Genomic DNA, 21,897 nt, shown 5'->3' on the forward strand with positions numbered 1-21,897 from the left:
AGTATTTCCTTATCTATTCTTTGAATATTAAACCACATGAATGTTTCACTGACCAAATTAAAACTTTAAAAAGTCACCAGGGGGCTATCTAGCTTTGGGATTGTAAACCGGATAAACTATCAACATAATTATTTGTCATTGTGGACACAGACAACACAGTCTTAAATAAGGTGAAGTTTAAGCAAGGATCCAGGGCAAAGATAAACGTTATCTCTGGCCCTTGGAAATTTTGCTCTCGAAATGCTACTGGAAAATAGAAACACATACTTCAGCTTAGGAAACATTATAAGCTTTTCAAGGCAGTTTCACTTGTTTTCCTCTCTTTGTCTCAAATTTGCCATTGTTCTCGTACTGTGAAACAGGAGCGATTAATGGAGCGCACAATGCTCTCCATTTAACAAATGCAGCCCTGCCCTGGCATCTTTACAGAAATTCTCCATTTTATTGTAACAAGTGTATCTGGTTCTTTTTTTATGAAGCTGCCTACACAGGGCTTGTCCCCCTTGCACAAAACCTTTGAAGTATTTGATGGCCTCGCCCATGTTCCTCTTAGTCTTTTTTAAACTTATGATCCCCAAGCTCTTCAGCCAGTATGACACGGCTCAGTCACCCTCTCCCACGGGCCACTCCAAATAAGACCCCTAGAACGGAAATGGAAGCTCCAGACACGCCCCGGCCAGACTGACTGCGGGACTCCACTTCCCGCCTCCTGGATCACCTGCTTCCTGAAATGTGGACTGACAGGAAATTCGTGTTCCTGGAAGCTATGTCACCTCATTCTCTCACCTTGACGAGCCACCAGCTGAAGCTTTTTTGTCCTTTTGGTGAGAAAGGCTGTTCTAAGAGCTTTCCTCAGGCTATTAATTTTTTAAAACCCGCACCTGTGACCCCATCTTCTTCCTTATTAAGGTTCCTTTAGTCACATTCCAGCCAGTAAACATCTTTCCGAATCCGGAGTCCAGCAACCGTTTGTCATCCCAGATGTGATTACCTGGTCTTCCTGTCTTCCTCACAGTCTTTGTCAGGGACAGGGCCTGGGACCAAGCCCCACAGCACAGCTCGAGAGCCCTCCCTTTAGGTCAGGGGTTTCCATGGGCTTCTTCCTTCACCTACAATTTATTATGAGAACTTTAAATAGACAGACAAACAGAAATACGACCACAAAGGACACCGAAGGATCCTCTGCAACTGTCAATGTTTTGGCCACATTTCTTCTGTCTACAAATCATCTGGCTGAATCATGTTAGAATAAAGACATCGTGACATTTTACCACTAGACAGTTCAGCATGCAGCTCCAGAATAACAACAAAAAACCATCCTTCAAAGAATAATCCTGTTATCATACATAATAAAAAATGAATAACGATTCCTTGTTTTTATCTCTATTCAGTCCATATTCAAGTTCCCCAGTTTCTCCCCAACATGTCTACTCTGGCTGGATTTCCAAAAACCAAATAAAATCAAGGATGATGCTTTGCATTTTTGCCTCTTTTAATCTAAACACAGGGTCCCCCAACTTCCTTTTTCAAGACACTGACCTGCTGCAGAGACGAGATAAGTGTTTTATAGAATGCCAAAACCTCTTCAAATACCACCCTCTTCACACTGTTCGTTTCAACGGTGACTATCAAGGAAGGGCCACTTACTGAGCAACTGTTAATTTTTCTTTTTTGCTCAAACTATTAGAGCTTCTGATAAGCATGAGAAAACCATCTTGCTGTATTGGGCTGATGCAATTGCAGAGATAAACCCGGAATTGTGGTGTTTTGTACTTGTGTCATTTTGGTCAAGTAACTTAAGCTCTGGGAGTCTGGGTTTCCTGCGCTAACGAGGATAAACCTATCAGTCTCAGTAACAGCTGCGCGTGTACTAAGTTTGGAAAGATGGAGAGAAAATCAGCCCAGCCCCTGCCTGAGAACGACATGCAAATTCATTAAGTGTTCCTTATTTGTTAAGCTAAGTTCATATGTGTATTTATTAGAAACTGCAAAATGTCCCTGCAAAGAGTTTTCTAATTCATTATTACCACTACAAATGTAGGCAAAGGCCTGTTCTCCTCAGCCTCAACAACAGCTCCTGTAATTTTTACTTTTAAACTAATTTGAGTGATGAAAAATATCTCTGTACAATTGAAATTTGTATTTCTCTATTTACAAGATTGCACTTGCTTTTATGTTTAAGTCCATTCGTATACATTTTTTGTGACTGTTTAGCTTTTTTTTTTAATTTTTAAAGATTATTTATTTATTTATTTATTTGACAGACAGAGATCACAAGTAGGCAAAGAGGTGGGCAGAGAAAAAGGAGGAAGCAGGCTCCCTGCTGAGCAGAGAACCCGATGCAGGGCTCCATCCCAGGACTCTGAGATCATGACCTGAGCCGAAGGCAGAGGCTTTAACCCACTGAGCTACCCAGGCGCCTTGACTGTTTAGCTTTTAAACCTATTTGGCTATGGTGACCTATTACTTTTTAAAGAATAAAATACTTCATTATCCAAATGGGGGGAAAATCTTACAAGAAATGGTACAACTGCCCTCCAGGTTTCCACCTGCTCTCTGACCATAGGAGCAAATATGTTTTCATTTAACATTTGGAAATCTGATAAACTTAACATTTATCAAACCCGCATGGGATGCTGGTAGAGAGGGTGACTGGATGAGCTTTTGCTGTGTTCCCTACCCCATGCTCAACATGGTTAGTGAGTCCACATTTCATCTGCACAATAACCCTTCAAAGTGGGTGGGGCATCTCACAAAGGCTGAATTACTAGCCTAGGTTCATACTTTGGAACTAGAACGTGAGTCTTTCTGAGCCCAAAGCTAAAGCTCCTCCTACTCTCCTACTTTCCCTCTGATTGTGGAGCGAATTTCCTTCCTTGGTCAACTTTTCTTTGTCAACGTAATATCTTGGCATTACGTCCCTTTCTTGGTCAACGTAATATCTAAGATTTCCTATCATCCAATCACCTCAACCTTGTTAAATGTTATATTCAAAATAGCACTTTTCTCCATGGGGTCCTCTGCCATCTGACGGACAAAACTGGCTGCAAACCAAACAAAACCAAGCCCCCCCTTGTTGGGTTTTCCCGGGATGGGAAATGACATGCACTGGCTCCAGGCACAGGCCTCTCTGCTCTCAGCCCGTTAGACATTGTAGGTTATTGGAATGTGTCATATCTTTGGAATGATAGTGCAGGAGGAACCAGAGGAGGCAGGTCCTGGCATGAAGCTTGTCCACCAGTTTAAACAAGGCGTCAGAGGTGGATGGTAGAGGGGAGGAAGGCAGGCGAGACCCAAGAGGGTGGCAAAGTTGAGCAGTCTTACACCTGCCAGCCCTAGAGTTTGGTCGGCAACGGGAGCTCTAACAAGGTAGAGGAATGCAGCGGTAGAGAGGAAGGTAAAGGTGTGTGTGTGGATGGGGAGGAGGTACCTGGAAATGTCAAGGGCAGGAATTCATCTTCTTGGAAGTCTGGCTATCTGTGTAAAGCCCAGTCACGGGACAACAAGGGGCTGCCTGAAGAAAGGAGTCTGGCCAGAGCAAAACTGGGAAATCCAGGGATTCTCAGGGGAGCCATATCACGATCTATGGCGGTAGGAAGGTACAGTTAGAAATTGCATTCAATATTGAAATATTTTGCATATATACATATGCATTTAAGACAAAATATGCTTCTGTTCATAATAGAAAGTAATGAAAGTAAATCTGAGCAAAATCTTTTTAGCTGTTGAGGATATATAGAAACTAAAGTCCAGGGGCACCTGGGTGACTCAGTGGGTTAAAGCCTCCGCCTTCCGCTCAGGTCATGACCTCAGAGTCCTGGGATCGAGTCCCGCATCGGGCTCTCTGCTTGGCGGGGAGCCTGCATCCCCCCCCCTCTCTGCCTGCATGTGATCTCTCTCTCTCTGTCAAATAAAAAAATCTTAAACAAAAATTTGATTAAAAAAGAAACTAAACTCCAGTTAAAAACTATTAGTTACCTTTTGCATAGTAGTGATTATCACGGGGCCTGTGAAATTTTTATGTTAAACAAAGAGGGCATCAGTTTCAGTATCAAGAAATCCTTGGAAAGCAGAAGAAAAACAGAAGGAGTCCAATTCTGGGAGCAGGTGTCTTTGCCCCCTAAGGTCATTGGTTAGCTTAGAGATTCTCTCCGTTTGGTTTACTTTAATTCAATAAATATTTGCAGAAAACTTACTAAGCAACAAGCATCATGTTGTGGCTACAACAATGAATGTAATCATTTTCTGTCCTGGAGAAGTCTGTGGTCTAATCACAGTGAAATTTTAGGATTGCTATGATAGAGGTGTGCACAGGGTAGTGGGAGGGGCCTCTAGCCTGGGCTAGAGGGTCTCCTGGAAGAACTGTCCATAAGCTAATCTTAAAGAGCAGTTGGTACTGGATCTGGTGCACATGGGTGGCCTCTAAAGGATAATGGAGCATGGAAGTTACAAGCCAGGTCTCTGTGCTCCTGTTGGCTGAGTTCCCGCAGGATGGCACTTCCCTCTCAGTACGTGATGGTATAAGGGTATAAAGATGTACCCGACGGTACATCTGTCAAGATTGCACTAGGGCACCTACTACATAGAGTTGTAAGGATTATGTGCAGTAATTTTGTATAGCACCACAGCACATAGTTCATAGTAAATCTAAATTATTAATTAACTTTAAATATAGTATGGCCCGATGGATCTGACACTGTGTTTGGAATGCTTTTAACTCGGGTTCTTGCTATGCTTAGAAATTCCCTTCCAAGGTAGTCTAAGGTTTTCTGTGTCTTCACTTGCAGAAGATTACACTTGTCAGCAGGGCAATTTATTCTGGAACTGACAATTAAGTTAGAAATGTAGTAGTGCCGGTTTTCACCTGAGTTAGTATTTAGCAGGAAGATATCTCACCCCAACCCAACATCTGCATTCATTCATTCACTTATTCATTCATTCATTATTTAAATTCCTATTATGTACCAAGCCTTGTGCTTTTTGGAAGCCTTACAAAGATGGTTTATAGAAAGATATTTTTCTGTTGGAATTCACAGGGACAAAGACATGCAACAAAAGCATCACAACGCCCTATGATAAGTGCGATCATAAAGGCACGTATAAGACACCAGCTAGGATATTACTGGGCTGTGCAATCATCACTCTGCAGGCTGGGGAAAAGCATGATCAGGACAGGGTCTGAGGAGACGTAGGGAAGGTGGTGCAGGAGAAGCAGACCTAAAGTTTGTCTGGTCCCAGGAGTTCAGCTAGAGAGTTACCAAACCATCCTGAACACCTACAGCCTCCACAGGAAGTCGAAGAGAAGAACAGCAGCAATTCTAGGAACCGAAAAGCACCACTTTCTGGAAGGTCGGACATGCACAGAAGTGAATCCCAGGCGATATACGGGAAGATAGACCGCGGGGGGAGGGGCCGGCCCCCGGCAGGTGAGAGAGCAGCGGGGCACAAAATCGGAACTTCTAGGGTCTGCTCCAGGAGGGACGTCGCACCAGAGGCTAAGCCGGGGGTGCAGCCCCCGCAGGGACAGTGTGGTCTCAGGTCCCGCGGGGTCCCAGAAAGACCGGGGTGAGTGCGGCGGAGCTCCCGGGTATCGGAGTGGGTAAAGAATAGGCTCTCAGCCGGGGGTTACCTTGAACCGTGATCCGAGGCACAGTCAGGCCACTGCTCTTCCAGCAGAGACTCCACAAGCGGCAGATCTGGAGAGACACCCGCCCCCCTTCCTTCTCTGGGAGGAGCAGCGTGGCCGCGTGTGGCAGGAATCTATTGGGTTTGGAGACCCCACACGGGGCTGCGCGACAGAGAGAGAAACGCTCGGTCACAGGCCGGGGCGCTCAGAGCCCGGCGGGAGACCAGGGAAGCCGGAGGGATTGACGGCTTTTCTCTGAGGTTGCACTGAGGAGCCGGGCTGAGCTCTCCTCACCTCCAGGCCAGAGACCGGGGGCCGCCATCTTCATTCCCGTCCTCCAACGCGGTACGGAAAGCGCGCAGGGAACAAAAGCTCCGAGCGCGACCCCAAGCGGATCGCTTAGCCCGGCCCCTGGCAAGGGCCGTGCGGTTCCCGCTCGGGCCAAGACAGTTGAGAACCAGGGCAGCAGGCCCCTCCTGCAGAAGATCTGCACGACCGTCCGGCCAAGACCAAGTTCACAGATCAATGAGAACTGCAAAACACAAGTGCCGGCGGATTGCAGCATGTAGAATTCATAGCTTTTTTCCGATGATTCTTTAGTCTTTCAAAGTTAAATTTTTAAAATTTCCATTATTTTTTCTTTTTCGATTTTAAAAAAATTTTTTCCTTTTTTCTTTTGTTGGGCTGGCAGAAAGGGCTACTTAAGATGGCGAAAGTCCCCGACCCAAAACCGGAGTTCAGACAGGAGAACAAAGACCCAAGCAGGAATCTGAAAACCCTCCCGCCCTGGGCTGAGACCCCCGCTCCGGGCTCCAGTGGACCAATGGGACCCCGACCAGCAGGCGAAATATCCAAATAAGGGAAACTTGTTGTCCTGGAACCTCGCCCGAGGGTGCCCACCTCCTCCCGGCGCAACTTTCCTGGCTCCCCTTCTCCTGAGCCCTGAAACTTCCCCAGAGTGTTTTCAATAAATCTTGCCTTGCACCCACTTTGCCTGGTGTTGTGTTCATCTCGCTGGAAAAACTACACTTTTTAGCCTATTTTAACTATCTTATGAATATCTTTTTAAAGATCTTTTCAATTTTCATTTTTATAGTCATATTCTATCCTTTCATTGTATTTAACCTTTTTGTATACATAAAAGTTTTTCTTTCTTTAAAATTTTGGGACACAGTCTCTTCTAACAGATCCAAATATACCCTAAATCTAGTGTATGGCTTTGCCCTAGTCCCCAGCCTGATCATACTCTCTTTTTTCTTTTTTCAACCAACTTCTTATCAATCCCTTTTTTAAAAATCCTTTTTAATTTTCATCTTTACAGTCATATCCCATCGCTTCATTGCATTTACCATTATATATATATAAATACGTGTGTGTGTGTGTGTGTATATATATATATATATATTTCTTTCTTTCTTTCTTTCTTTCTTTCTTTCTTTCTTTCTTTAAAATTTTGGGAGGCAGTTTCTTCTAACAGACCAAAATATACCCAAAATCAAGCATGTGGCTCTCTTCTAATTCACCAGCTTAATCATATGTGTGTATGTATATATATATATATATATATATATATATATATATATATGGTAGAAAACCTGACTAGGAACATCTTCCAATATTTACTTAAAGCTTTCAGCCACCGTAGTTCCAAGCCCCCAAATCCAAGACAATGCACCCAGCCCAACTTGGAAAGGAATTTTATCTTCAAGCAATCAGTTAAGACCATTGGGGTGAGATTAAATCAGAACTCCATAAAGATGAAGTGTGACAAAAGAGACACAGTTTTCAAGGGGAGTGGGTGGGGCTGAGCAGGCCATACCATACATACTTATTATGTCCTGGCACTGTAGTAGACACTGGTTAGCCACTGGTGAGACAAAGATGACTAGACCTTAATACCTGTAAGACCTGGTGTCATCGATTGCCGCATTGCACAAACATGCTGTCAGCGATCTCCTCAGAGAGTCTGAATGGAGTGCTGTGTTTGGGAGCCGCTGACATGGGCATCTCTTTGGGAAGGCGGCCCCTGTTTTCTTTGTAGAAGGCACATGCTGTCTTTAGAGTTCAGAAGGTTGACCCGTCACTTACAGTAATGGATGACCACATAGCTGAAGGTGATAGTTGAGGAACTGGTTTGTCAACTCTTAGTCTGAGAAAGGGGTCAGTAGGACAGTGGGGATGGGGTGTCACCCGGATGGAGGAGATAAGCAGAGTAGGTGGACAGAGGGAGAGAAAGAGAAGAAAGACGAGAAGAGTGTGGTTCATGAGGTTAATGAAAAATTAATGTAAACTGAATTTGAAAGCTCACTTCCTCAGAGATCTCCACATCTTCCTCCGTTCAGGAAGGAGAACGAGAGTCTGCCCTGACGAATTCCGGGAGGGCTGAGCTTTTTGATCTGGGACTCTCTGATCGCAGACTGTCCCTTCTGCTCTGAGGCTGCGTCTGCCCAGCATTTCCCCCAGAGCGGTACCTGGTCGAAAAGGGGTTATGAGACTGAGTGAGCTCTTCCTGCCCTAGCTTGGTTTCCATGACAACTGATCCTCAAGGATTGCCGTTGGGCCCTTACAACTTACACTTTCCCAAGGAGAAATTCGTACATTTGGAAAAAGGATGGAGTTGGCTTATGGGCACATAGCTAGGCTTTTTAGAGATTTTCCAAAGAGCTGACATTTCTTTTAGAGGTATTTCTGTGTTCAGTGCTTAAAGTGAAGGTGATTTTTTTTTCCCTGATGAAATCAAAACTTCACCTTTCCCTTTAGAAAATGGCCACAGGGAAAAAAAGAAAAAGAAAAAGAAAGAAAATGGCCACAGCCTGGGGTGCCAGGCTGGCTCAGTCCAAAAAGCATGTGGCTCTCTGTTTGTTAAGATTTTATTTATTTTTGCACAAGAGGGGGTGAGGGAGAGGCTGTGCTTGAGGGGTGTGGAGGAGGAGGGGCTGGGGGGTGGGTCAGAGGGAGAAGCAGACTCCTCACTGAGCTGGGAGCCCTGTGCAGGATCCCAGTCCAGGACCCTGGGATCAAAAGGATCAGGACAGACGCTCAACTGACTGAGCCACTCAGGTGCCTGAGCATGTGACTCTTGATCTCAGGGTTATGAGTTCAAGCTCCATGCTGGGTGTAGAGATTACTAAAAATAATACATACATACATACATACATATTGATTTATTTAGCTAAATTTTTTTCAAAAAATAAAACAAAATGGTCACAGCCCAGTAACTCCCAAACAGGCCTGTAACAACATCACAGGTTAGAATATGCCTAGTCACTTGTTAGTCAAATGGGAAAGTTCGGTAATAAGTTGGTGAGAACTGGTTCAGCCAGATGACCCAAGTCAGGAGCCATCTCTCCTCTTCCCGGACTAGAGTGGCTGCATAGAACCGGACCATTTCAGGGAAAGGAGTGTCTTGGGATTTCTTACAAGTTGAAAGATGCAGGTGGCAAGAGTCACGGAAGAGATGGAGGTGTTCAGGAAGATGAAGGTATAAACACCCACATTATAAAGTTATCAGTGACTGAGCAACTCCAGTAGGTCTGAAGGAGGAAACCATGACTTAACCATCTCTCTGTAGCCAGCTCTGGCATGGTGCCCGGCACACAGCAGGTGCTTGTAAGTGTAGGTTGATGACAGAATAAAAGTGACATTTGGTTATTTGCAAGTATACCTCAGGAGCTATGCATAATCTGCGGCTTCCTAAAAGTATAAGATTGGCCCTCTAGGAATGAAAGACAGCCTTCTTTTTATTGTATTAACAATCCCTCGTTGAACTCTGATTTGATTTTTCTTTATTGTGCTCCTTGTTAACTGGGAATTTGGTTCCAAAAAGACTAGCTCCAAGTGCAGTAAATAGAGACAAGAAGGAGTAAGTCATTCCGGGATCTGGAAACTGAGGGTGGGAGAGGGATTCCTGGGGACTCCCAGCCAAGCTCGGAACTGAAACATAGGGAAATGTCACCGAGGACCTACTTGATCACTGTAGAAAGACCAAAATAGTCTAGTCAACACGAACTTCTCTGTGTATTCCTTCCAATTTGTAAACTCCCTAGACTTTATATAATCAAAATCTGGGGTTTTTCAAAAAAGCAAGACCTCTTGTGTATGCATGGGAATTGCTTGGGGAATTTAAACTGGCTTAAAATTGAAAAACAACCAGAAATATTTAAGCGATGAGAATGACACTACATTTGTGATGGAGAAGCAACAACAAAAGATAGTCTGTAGCTTAGTTGTTGAGAGCAGAGTCTCTGGTGGTGGCCTGGTTGAGTTTGTATCCTGACACTACACCTTTCTGATGCCATATGACTTTGGGAAAGGCTGTTGTGTGACTACACGCATTATATAAAAAAAATGCCCCAAATTTGCCTGGCACATCATAGGTGGTTAACAACTATTGACTACTCTTAATTATTTTACTTAAAAATGTTTCTAAGCCACAACTCTAAAAAAGCCATTCTCTCTTTTTTTTAAAAATATTTTATTTATTTATTTGACATAGAGAGACATAATGAGAGAGGGAACACAAGCAGGGGGAGTGGGAGAGGGAGAAGCAGGCTTCCTGCAGAGCAGGGAGCCGAATCGGGGCTTGATCCCAGGACCCTGGGATCATGACCTGAGCCAAAGGCAGACTCTTAATGACTGAGCCACCCAGGTGCCCCAATAAGGCCATTCTCTTGCTTAAAATACTTCAGTGGCTCCTAAACTGCAAGTTCTTTTGCACCTCCTACATTCCAGAACATTCCAGGGCTGGCCTCCAATTAGTCATCTCCTGCCACTCCTCCCAGATCAAATCCTAAGCTCCAGCTCTACTTAGAGCTTCTCGAAGTACCTTGTTCTCTTATGTCTCTATACGTGTTCTCTTTCTTCTGCTTGATTCCCCACTCACTTGCCTGGATAATGTCTATTTGTCCCTAAATTAGCTCAGATATCACCTCTTCCAGGAAGCCCCCCTTAACATGTCCAGGGTGGCTTAGGAAACCCTTCCATAAGCTCTTATATACCTGTGTTCTACTGCATTCTGTTCCCTAACATACTCGGCTGGCATTCTTTCCTTCTCTTTCTCCCGCATGGACTGTGTGCTCCTTGGGGGGTTAGAAATGGCATCTTCTTCCCCAGTGTATATACCTCCAGCATGTATCACACAAAAGGTGTACCCCCAAAATACTTGCTGTCTTTAGAATAGAGGAGACTTAAAAATGAAATACCCTCGAAAAATCAGCAAAGATAAAGAACAGAAGCCACGAAAGACAGAAATAGAATGAAAAAAAATCTGCAATTCCCTTACCTCTCACCCCATTTCTGTACCCTCACATTTGAGGGCCTGGAATTCTCTTTTATCATTTTCCATTCTCAAGTTCCCCTTAAGAGAATGTCAGGGGTCACATTCTCTGGTGACCCAGGTCTTTGAGGCTGTTACCTGATCCTGCTTCATTTCCTGTGAGCAACCGCAGTACCAGCTCTGATCCTCAACAGGAAATGCTGAGCAGTCACAGTTTCAGGTCTTTTTAAGCTGATTATGGTTCTTAGAGGTAAGGGATCCAAGGGTTTCCATAATTTAGACAAAGCAGGCCCTGTCTTTTAAACTAGCCAGTATGGGATAAGTAATAACTAAATGCCTTTATGTTTTCTAAGATTGCTAAGGGGCCACAGTTAATCCTTTAAATGTTCCTGTGGCTAGAAATGCCATCCTGTTGCATGCTGATCAGGAAAGTGATATATCGCTCAAGGTCATCGAGCAGAATCAGGAGATCAGATTAGCTCCAGCCACCGGTAAAGAGGCTCACATAACTCAAGTCAGTCTATTTTTTCCCTTTGGAATTGTTCATTCTGGCCATAGCCATGGAATTAAAACTGGAGCAGGGGCAAGCTAATGATGAGAAAATTATGTATTTGAACAAGATTTTGAAATAAACAAAAGATAAGTAGCATTTATGAAATCCCTATGAATCTGTTCCAGAAATCTGAAAGTCTTTGGCAAAAGCAAAGGCCCCAAGTTACCCAAGGGAATTTCCATACTATATTCTTTTCTTTGGCATGAAACCCCCCAATAATCCAGGGTAAAAGTTAGGAAAAGAGATAGAGGAAGAAAAATATTTCTAATGAGTCAGGGGCTTGATTTTTTTCTGTTACTGAGTAAAGATTTCATTTTGAGATGAACTGCTTACAAGCTTCTGAATACCTTTCTTAGGATGTTAGATCATGACAAGCGGGAGGGACCTCAGACTACTTTAATCTCAAGTGCAGATAGACTCAAAGCTTTCACCTGTCTTAACAGTAAGGAGAATGATCAGGGAGTGGCTCAAAGTTAATGAGGTCTTTCCACTCCAGAGATTTTGTATCATCTGTCATTAGAGCTTCAAGACCGACTGCAAGATCTGTGATTTAGGAGATGCTCTCACCAAGTTTGGCTGAAAAAAATTGTGAACGCATGGTGTATCCAGTGAAGGAATCGTGGTCCCTTATTTTTAGTTCTCAAAGAAAAAAAAAAGAAAGAAAAGAAAAGCCCCGATTATGGCATTTGCCAATTGCTGTGGTGTAAATACTCCAAGCATGGCCATTTTGAAACTTAACAAGCTCATCGATTTTCTAAAAATGTAACAATTGGCCCTTATGACCAGTAGGAGTTGACTCCAGCACGTGTGGGGCAGTACATTCGTGGCTCTCTCTGTGCACACAAGCAGGGTGGTACTGAGTGTTTTCAGCATATTTTGTTCTCTGAGGGTAAAAGGGGGTCATGGATAAAGTTGGAGGTGCCATGGGAACAGACACTCTCGAATAGGATGAGGCCTCTTGCAGAGAAAAGCACATCATTAGGGTCCTGGGAAACTGCCAAGGGCCAGAATAGTTTTCTGCCCCTAGCCTACCATGAAACATTGAAGAAGTGCTTATAGACCTCTCCTTTCCATGTTGTGTGCCTCTTCCTGCAAGCAAAGGGGAAAGAAAGCTCTTCAACAAGGCTAAGGTTCATGGGAACAAGTAAGAAACCTTAATCCAGGGATGAGTGTGCTCAGATCACAGTTACCAAGTCAAGATGTCTTTGTAATGTGGAGATTAGACCAAAGAAGGCTATTTCATACTACCTAAACACTGTTTCAATACCAGGAATAGCTTTGGTGTGTATTTGGTCTTAAGCATGCTTAGTTAAGACAAATAGATCACTGTTTCATTCTCCCCCAATTTACATCACTCATGTCCTTTTTGTTACGAGTTTCTCCATTTCTCATGTTGCTAAATTAACAGGGTTTCTTGCTCAGGAGTGCTTAGGAGGAGTGCTCTGTGATTTGTGTTGGAGACACACATATTCAGCCAGTGTGACTCCTTTTTTTAGCCAATACATTCCTCTCCACATCCACTGGATGGATCTGGAGCCTCACACAGGGGTTTTGGTTATGGAATTTAGAAATGCACCTGGGCTTGGGTTCTACCGGAAGCTCATGTACTTCCTCCCCAGTTCTGTCCTGTCTGGAAGGTGGAAGCCTTGGATGGGGCAGGGAAACGTTCAAGTCAAGCCAGCAGGACTCCCTTAAGGCACACACCTCCCCTACCGCACAAAGAGGCATCATATAGAAGATAGGTCTCATGTCAACTGTACTTCAATTAGAAGAAACAAAAAACAAAAACAAAAACAGACATTTCTCAGTCTCAAGTCTGTCTCAAGTCTCTGAGACTCAAGTCTTAGACATTTCTGTTTCTAGATTTATTTCTACATCACTCACCTCAAACTACTTTTTGCATGTCACGTGATCCCTGGCTGGAGATAAGTTCTGGGTTTTCCAAGCCTTCACTTTGCTAACTTTTCTTTTCCTTTCACCCTAAGATCATTCTTTGAAATTGTCCTTCCATGTTTGGGTTGGTGCCTCTCAGTTCAGCCTAAGAGTAACAGCCTAAGAGTAACAGGAGAATCTGAGAAGTCAAGTGCTCTGGGTTTGCTCTTGACCCTTTCACTTGCTGACTGTGTGACCTTGGGAAAGTGACTTGACCTCTCTAAGCCTCCAAACAAGGTTACCATGAGTCCCTTTCTTACAAGTGTTGTGAAGCAAAAATGAGAACATACATGCCAAATTCCTAGCAAATAGCTCTGTGGCAGACACTTAAACCTATCAACCTTCCTTGACATTACTTCTGCTGTTGAGATCATTGTTCTCCTTAGAAGTGGAGTTTTCATGGCACGATGTTGCCTTGACCTTCTCGGCTGATGCTTACCCTCCAGCCCCAGCCTGATTCCACCTCAGAGTTTCCCGTGGCCCAGGTGCCTGGCTCATGGAACTGAGGCCGACCATCCCTCTAAGCACAGAACCGTGTGATAATCTGTCACTCTGTCACCTGAGATGACCTGCAACTTTATCTTGGGTAAGAAAATCCTTAACGATTCTTTTATTTTGTTTGCCATGTTCTCTGTTATTGCTGACAGGAAAGTATGTCCAGAAAATATACGCCTTTTCTTCAATTTACATTTGATAATTACATCATTCTTTAAAATGAATGATGGCCATTGTAACAATGACGATAACGAAACGGTTTTATTATTTATTTCCCTTCTAAGAAGCCGAACCAGGGATAGGTGAGGTGGCCTTTTGTACTTCTTGTCATTAAAGGAGTCTGGAGTCCTGTTTGAAAGCCCTACATTTTTTTTTTTTTTTAACTTTCCTCCATTCATTCTGGGGAAATAGCCAAGCTCCTGAAATAGGACAGATGCCGCCTGGATTTGTCAAGTCTCAGTGCCCCTGAACACTGCAGCCAGACTCATCTGTCAGGATCAGAGGTTTGAGCTCACCTTCAAGACCAAAAATGCCTTTGAATTCTCCAAGTACATGAAAAGAGATTCCATGCTTGGAGTCATGTGCAGCCCATGTGTTAGATGAAACCAGACCTCCTGGGGACTCTGACAGCAGACTGTAGAGGCATTTGAGAAACTGGAAAAGGCAAGAGATAGCCAGGAAAAAAGGCTAAGAGAGTATTGTGGTTTTCCAATGACAAGAAAGGGGTCACTGTCCGGGTCACCAGTGTGAGGAACCCCCAGTAGTCCCTGATGGTACTGTGACCCTTCTCTGCCCTCTACCCACAGCCTGTCTTCCTCCGGCTCTACCTCCAGCCCCTTCCTCTAAATCTTGCCCCCTCCCCAATCTCCCTGTCATTTTGTTCTCTTCAGTTTCAAATGGGGGGAGGACTACATTTGGCAAAGGGGTTCCCACAAACCTGGCATGGGGTCTATGGTCCATTTCCCTCTGATACTTCTTTTGTCATGGGTTGGAATCTGTCTGTTGCTATACGGGCTGCTCAGAACTGGTCTAGGACTGGCCGAGTACCCAACTGCCAGTCCTAAGTCCGCCACCCAGTCCTTGAGCAGGGAAGGTGTGTTTTACAGAATCAAACTCAGTTTCGTAGTAATACTTTAAAGATTATGTGCTGGAAACATAAAGGGGGAGATCCAAGGGATAGAAGATTCTCAGAGGCCATCTTGCTCGATGCCAGAAACCATGGCCCATTTCCAGTATACCCCACAGAGAGTTGTCTGGCCTGTGGCCAAATACCAGGTAAGAAGAGATTGCCTCTTCAGAAGAAAAGGAATGTCTGGGAAACAGGGGTAAAAAGGAGACTCACTCTTACAACATATAGGTTTGAATTCTATCCTGTTGTATCTATTACTTGTTCAAAAAAGTAAATTAAATATTTCAAAAGTGCCTTCAGTGTGCAGAAACTCATTATCCCCATGAAACAGATCATCCGTTTTAGATGGCTGGAATTGGTAGAAAGTTCTCCCTCCTGCTGAGCGGAAACCAGTCTCCATGTGGCCTCTGCTCTTCTAACTGTCCCTCATGGTAAGTAGGACAAAACCAGTCAACCCCTCTCCATATCAAGTTTTCCCCCCAGAAATTTGAAGACAACCACTTCTTTTTCCTTCAGCCATTTCTTCTTGAATGCCAGAAAGGACATTTGTTCTGTCAGCTCTCTGAGCTTGAAGAGCTAGAGGAAAAGAAAGCTAATTTTAATGTTGGTGGAAAAAAGGAACTGGTCCCAGGGATGAGTTGTCCTTGCGCTAGCGGCGATTAGTAGAGCCAGATTTTGCTCCAAAATAAAGAAGTGGTTCTGGCCTCTGTTCACTTTGTAGCCTACAAGGAGGGAGGGTGAGCTCCCTTGACAGTGGACACATGACCCCTAGCAGCCTCAGAAAAGCTTCACCAGCTTCCTTAATCGATTGCAACATGCTTTTTGTGGGGCCTGTTTCCATATTACAGAAGTTCCACGCAGGCTTTTACCTGAGGACACTGCTTTTGGATTGGAAATACAATGGATAGGCCTGGAGCTTAGTGCCCAATGCCTTTCTTGATTTTTATTAAATTTCTGTAAGTACTACCTCCCCTCCTCCCTCTCTCCCCAGGCCCAGCAACAGAAAGCACCAGAATATGTACCTGCCCTCAGTGAGCACGTATTCATCCTACTGAAGTAAGAACACAAAACTGATGAGACTGTGGCAGAGAGTAAAGGGTCACCAGGGATAACACAAGGGACCATGGAGATCTTCTGTAGCAAGTGCACACCTGGGGACTCTCCACAGACTAGCTGCCTTCCCAGAAAGAGGAACCTGTTGACCTATTAGGACATGACTTTATAGGAATCTGTCCAGAAGTACTTGTCCACCCAGCCAAATGCCTTTTTACTCTTGATTCCCTTTCTGACCAAATGTTCATATTTGGGACCAACGGAAGTAGGAAAGAAAGTCTGCACTTAGGGGGTCTGAGGAGTGGGCTGAGAGAGATCTGCCAGGGATATGGTTAGACCAGAGTAATGTTCAGCCCTGCAAGATGGCCAGCTTTATAAAGCCTTGCTTAGCCTGCCTGTGGCGCTCCTAACCCCTTCATCGTGGGGAAGGCTCTCTGGAAGGCTGGTCTTACCAGACTTGTAACCACAGGAAGAACGAGGTATCTAGAAAGGCATCAAACTGGGCAGTGAGGCCTGCTGTGCGAGCTCACGTTCTTTTGTCTACGCTGAGTCACATTCCCGTTCATCTGTCCACCGGGGACCAGCTCAGACACGGATCAGGCCCCCTCTCGTTTGCTCAACGCCCCTAATTCTCCCTTGGTTAAGCTGGTACACGTCAAACGTGTTTCCCCCTCAGTGTTTACTGCTAACCAGACTGGATTAGTCAGCCAGCGTTTCCTGCCTTTCATTGTTCTCTCAGAGGTAGGAATCAAGCCCTCCCCTCACATTTAGCGTGGCAAGGAGAGGATGGGCATGCACGAAAGTATTTAAATATTTAAGTGAGTACATATTTAATGGTGATCTACTCCAGCATGGTGTGGCGCTTGGCACTGGGAAATTAAAGTGAGTGATGCTCGTGCCTTCATGTTAAGGGAAGGAGGCAGACAAGACAGGGAGCCATCGGGCAAGGACAGGATAAAAGGGGGGCTGTGACAGAACCGAAGGTGGGCCCTTCATCCAGCCTGGGCCAGGGTGTGGCTGGGAAAGGGAGTCAGGAACCGTCCAGCGGAGGTGACGCCCCCAGGGCTGAGCACACGTGAGCTGACCCAGAGACAGGGCAGGGTGTGAGGACAGAGGGAGGAGGCTTGGTAGCCCCCTGCCAAGAGGCGCTAGAGCAGGGGTTCGAACCATGATGAGTCCTTGTGTCTCAGAATATTTTCTTACAGCTGGGAGGTCCTGAAGTTTTAATCATCAGCTTTCGCTTCACTTAATGACGTGATGAATACCTATTAGTATGCATATTCAGCCCTGGTCGAATGAAATTCCTCTGTCCAGATCTGTGAAAAGAAAGCTTAAAATGTGTTGAGGTCAGGAAAAGCATGGGCCCCGGGTCTCTGCCCTCTCACCGTCTCTATGCCCTCCCGCTCGGCTCTGGTAGAAAAACAAAGGCCGCTAGTAAGGGTCAGTCATGCTGGAATGTGCTGGCGCAGGCGGCTGGGAGCTTGGGCCATTCTCTCTCTTTTCTTTTTCTCTCCTCTTTCGGTCTGGTGAGCTTGCAAACCGCCTGCATTCTCCAGAGCCGTCCCTGTCAGGTCTCATATGGGCCTCCCTGCTCAGCCGGGCGCACGCACACCGCTGCTTTCCTGCAGAATTCCTCCTCACCACTCCCGCCCTTGCCAAGTCTCCACCCACGCGTGCCCCCGGGCCCTTGGCGCTGTGACGGCTCCCACGGGGGCAGAAAGTCTGCAGGAGGGGAGCCTGAGCTCTTGTGCGAGGATCCAAAAGTCGGAGAGGTGGCGGGATGTGATTTGTACATTTTTTCCACAGGACCTGGAAGAAAGTGGGATGGTTCATGGTCTTGGGCAAATCCTTAAAAATCTCAAAAGAAGGGAATGGAACTTCAGATCCTTGGTCCCATAATAAAAGTAACTCATATTGTTAGATGTTCAAATGACAGTTTGGCATGGATTATCTCATTGAATCCATACAATAATCTTATGGGGCATTTATCATTATCTTCTCTCTGCCTTACTTTATTCATCTGTAACACTTACCCCATAGTCTCCTAACGATTTACATAAATAGTAAATACACTAGGACTGTGCCTGGCACACAGTAAGCTCTTAGAAGATGTCAGTAGTGGACCCTTGAACAACAAAGATTTGAACAACACGGGTCCATTTACACATGGATTTTTTACAGTATCATACTGTGAATGTATTTTCTCTTTCTTAAGCTTTTCTTAGTAACCTGTTCTTTTCCCTAGCTTCCATTATTATAAAGTTACAGCCTGTAATACATATAACTCATATAACACTATAACACGTATAACCCACACATCATGTGATAATTGTTTGTTATCGGTAAGTCTTCTGTTAACAGCAGGCTTAATAGTTAAGTCTGGAGAGTTGTGCATGGATTTCCAATGGAGTGGGGGGTCAGCAACCCTAACCCTTGCATTGTTCAAGGGTCAGCTATATTTTTTATTGTGAAGAAATGTGAGGTATAGAGGTTAAGTCATTTGACTAGGATTACAGAACCGATAAACAGAGGCCAAGATTCAAACCTAGGCAGCCTGACTTCCTAAGGGCAGCACTCTCCACCCAGCCCTTCTGCTCTGCAGAAGAATGAAGGAATGAAAAGGGCACCATGACTTTGGGTTGCTAGAGAGAAACCAGAGAATCCCTTTGTTTTCGATAAACCAGTGGGTCCTGGAGCAGCGTCCTCGACATTTCCCAGGAACCTATAGGAAAGGCATAGTCTCAGGCCCCATTCCTGTTCTCCAGAAGCTGAAACACTGGGATGAGACCCAGCATACTGCTTTCAGGAGCCCTCTAGTTGGTTCCAAAGTGGACTAAAAGCCCAGGAGCGCGGGCCTAGCCTCTCAGCTCTCACGTGCTTGGGCTCCACAGGTAAATATGGTTTGCAAGTTGTTTCTGACACATTATAAGGCTCTTCAACCCCTTTCTCACCCAACTTGGGGAGGAAGGTTTAGAAAAGGCCTAGGGAAGGGCCTCATGACAGACCCTCAATCTTTTTTTCCGGGATAAGAGGACAGTGGGACTTTCTGGGGTCTCACTGTCTTCAGTATTCCCTCCAGTAGTTAAAGAAACAAGATGTCTGAAGAAGCAGACATCTAAAAATGGAACTGGTTCTCCTACAGCTACCTCCTGTGGAGGCCTCAGTGTTTGAAAACACTAGGTCACAGGTAGAGGAAAGAGCTTCGGTACTTGGGCATTGGTGGTGGTTATTGGCCTAACCCACTCCTCCTACCCCCCAAACCCACTGAGAGCAGAGTTGAAGGACCAGAGAAGCTGGAAAGCAATCCAGTGAATTCTGTCCCTGGGAGTGTGTGTCTGTGAGGAGTGCGGTGGGCAGAGCTACATCTCAAGCCACCGTAGCCTTAAAAGCTGGGTGGCGAAGGAGATCGATCGTGTCAGAGGACAGTTCTGAGGTTTCATAAAGACAGTTACATAAGTAACACAATTTCGCCAAGGATCAGGAGAGAGGAAAGGATGGCCCCTGGGTAGGGACGGGGAACGGGGCTCTAGGACGGACTTCAGCAATTTAATGTTACTTTGCGCCTTCTCCCTGGGTCGGTCCATGACGAACAGCTCCCCGGGGATCAGAACTGGGGCGAGAGCCCGGGCTTGGCTGGGGTGGAGCAGGCTTCATGATTCCGTTCTGCTCTCCATCGGGGCATGTCCACGGCCTGCGAGAGAGAGAGGAGAACGTTGTCAGAAACACAAGACTCTCTGCTGATTCTGGAGCGGGTTCAGTCAGCCACACTCTGCCCTATCAGTCTCCTGGGCTGGAGGGTCACACCCACAGCCCGTTTATCAGGGCCCAGCAGCGATGACACGGGAGTCCTTGGCCAGGGAGCATCCTGACGGAGGTATCGAAGCCTGGCCCTCCCGTGGAGAACAGACTGGCGGAGACCAGAGCTCCAGAAGCACCAGCAGAACTTCCCCAACCACAGAGTTGGGCTCCAGCCCTGCCTGTCTCTCTGCTCAGCAGGAAATGGACTCCAGCGCAGGCATCCTGGCCTGAGGGAGGGGTGCCTTGTTCCAAGTGCTTATTCTGGCTGAGGAAGCCGAGTTGACAGGTGTAACGGGGCTGTCCCCCAGCGCCCACCCTTTCCCAGCATCCAAGCAGAGGTTTCTCAGTCTGAGTCTTCCCTCCTGGGCATTCTCATAGGGAGAGAAGGCCGCCTTCCAGATTTCTCTGGGGCAAGGAAAGCAAAAGCCAACAGGTCTCTCTCCCTGGGAGGTGGGGAGCATGTGCCGGGGTCCCCGGGAACGGCCAGCTCACCCTCCCTGACAAATTACCTTTCCTGACAAGGGGCCGGTTGACTTTCGGAACAGCAGCGCCACCGTCTAAAAGTAAACTGACTCTTTGTTGTTTGTTTGTATTTTTCTAACACATCTGTTTATTTTTAAAATTTTTTATTTAAATTCAATGAGCCGACATCCAGTGCATCATTCATTGCAGATGTGGAGCTCAGTAACTTGCCAGTCGCTATGACACCCAGGGTGTCGCATCACGTGCCTCCCGCGCGCCCGTCACCCGTCCCGCGCCCCGTCCCGCGCCCGTCACCCCGTCGCCCCGTCCCGCGCCCGTCGGTCGCCCCGTCCCCCGCCCCGTCCCGCGCCCGCCACCCCGTCCCGCGCCCGCCACCCCGTCACCCCGTCCCGCGCCCGTCGGTCGCCCCGTCCCCCGCCCCGTCCCGCGCCCGCCACCCTGTCCCGCGCCCGTCACCCCGTCGCCCCGTCCCGCGCCCGTCGGTCGCCCCGTCCCCCGCCCCGTCCCGCGCCCGCCACCCCGTCCCGCGCCCGCCACCCCGTCACCCCGTCCCGCGCCCGTCGGTCGCCCCGTCCCCCGCCCCGTCCCGCGCCCGCCACCCTGTCCCGCGCCCGTCACCCCGTCGCCCCGTCCCGCGCCCGTCGGTCGCCCCGTCCCCCGCCCCGTCCCGCGCCCGTCACCCCGTCCCGTGCCCGCCACCCCGTCACCCCGTCCCGCGCCCGTCGGTCGCCCCGTCCCGCGCCCCGTCCCGCGTCCCCTCCCGCAAGCCTCAGTCTGCGCCGAGAGCGGGAGTCCCGGCTGGTTCGTCTCCTCCCCGGTGACCGCCGCGTCACCTTCCCTCCCTGCCCCGACGGTCCTCTGCGCGGCGTCCCCTGTTCCCGGGGGATGACACCCCGTGACAGTGGGTTTTCTCTGACTTACTTTACTCCGCGCGATCCCGTCGGCTCCGTCCGGGGAGGCGTGAACCGCAGGACCCTCCTCCTGAGGCGAAACGGCCTCTGCTCCGGCAGCGCGAGGTCCTCCGAGCCGGGCCGGACCCGCTCCCTGCGCAGAAGCGGGACGTGGAGAGGACCTGGGGCCTGGGACTCGCCCCGGACGGAGCGTGGGTCCCGCGGCCGTGGGGCTGCCCCGCGTCCCCCGCGGAGCTCAGACCCGAGGGGACGCGCGGCCGGAGGTCGGCCCGGCCCGGCGGTTCCTCGGCTGGTTCCGCGCGTGGCCGCACCTGCCGCGGGTCAGTGCGGGGCGGGACCGGGCTCAGACCCGGAGCTCTCGGCCTCTGAACAGCGTATGTCCCGCTGCCTTGTTTAAAGCCAACGTTGGACTTGGGTGTCTGTGGGGTGGGATCCTGTTTTCCTCCTGCACAGTCTGAAGAACCGGCCGTGGATACCCCGACCCTGCTCCCTGAACCAGGATGGGAGGGAAGACGCCCGGGAAAGGGCTCTGGAACACACGGTCCCTTTACTGAGGTGGACACAGCCCCACAGAGCGGTGGGACGGATAAGTAAAAGCCAAGGGCTCCACACAACCTGTGGGGCCTCCCGGTGTTGTCGAGT

The 21,897-nt window shown here is 47.4% G+C and overlaps 1 non-coding gene across 1 annotated transcript; it reads left to right on the forward strand.

The window, feature by feature from the left end:
- The first annotated feature begins 1,848 nt into the window (after positions 1–1,848).
- LOC116576824 lies at positions 1,849–1,953 on the forward strand. Its single transcript, XR_004280287.1, has one exon. It is a non-coding gene; the product is annotated as a U6 spliceosomal RNA (small nuclear RNA).
- The last annotated feature ends 19,944 nt before the right edge of the window (positions 1,954–21,897 follow it).

The sequence above is a fragment of the Mustela erminea genome, chromosome 17, assembly GCF_009829155.1.
Source record: "Mustela erminea isolate mMusErm1 chromosome 17, mMusErm1.Pri, whole genome shotgun sequence".
Taxonomy (NCBI): Eukaryota; Metazoa; Chordata; class Mammalia; order Carnivora; family Mustelidae; genus Mustela; species Mustela erminea.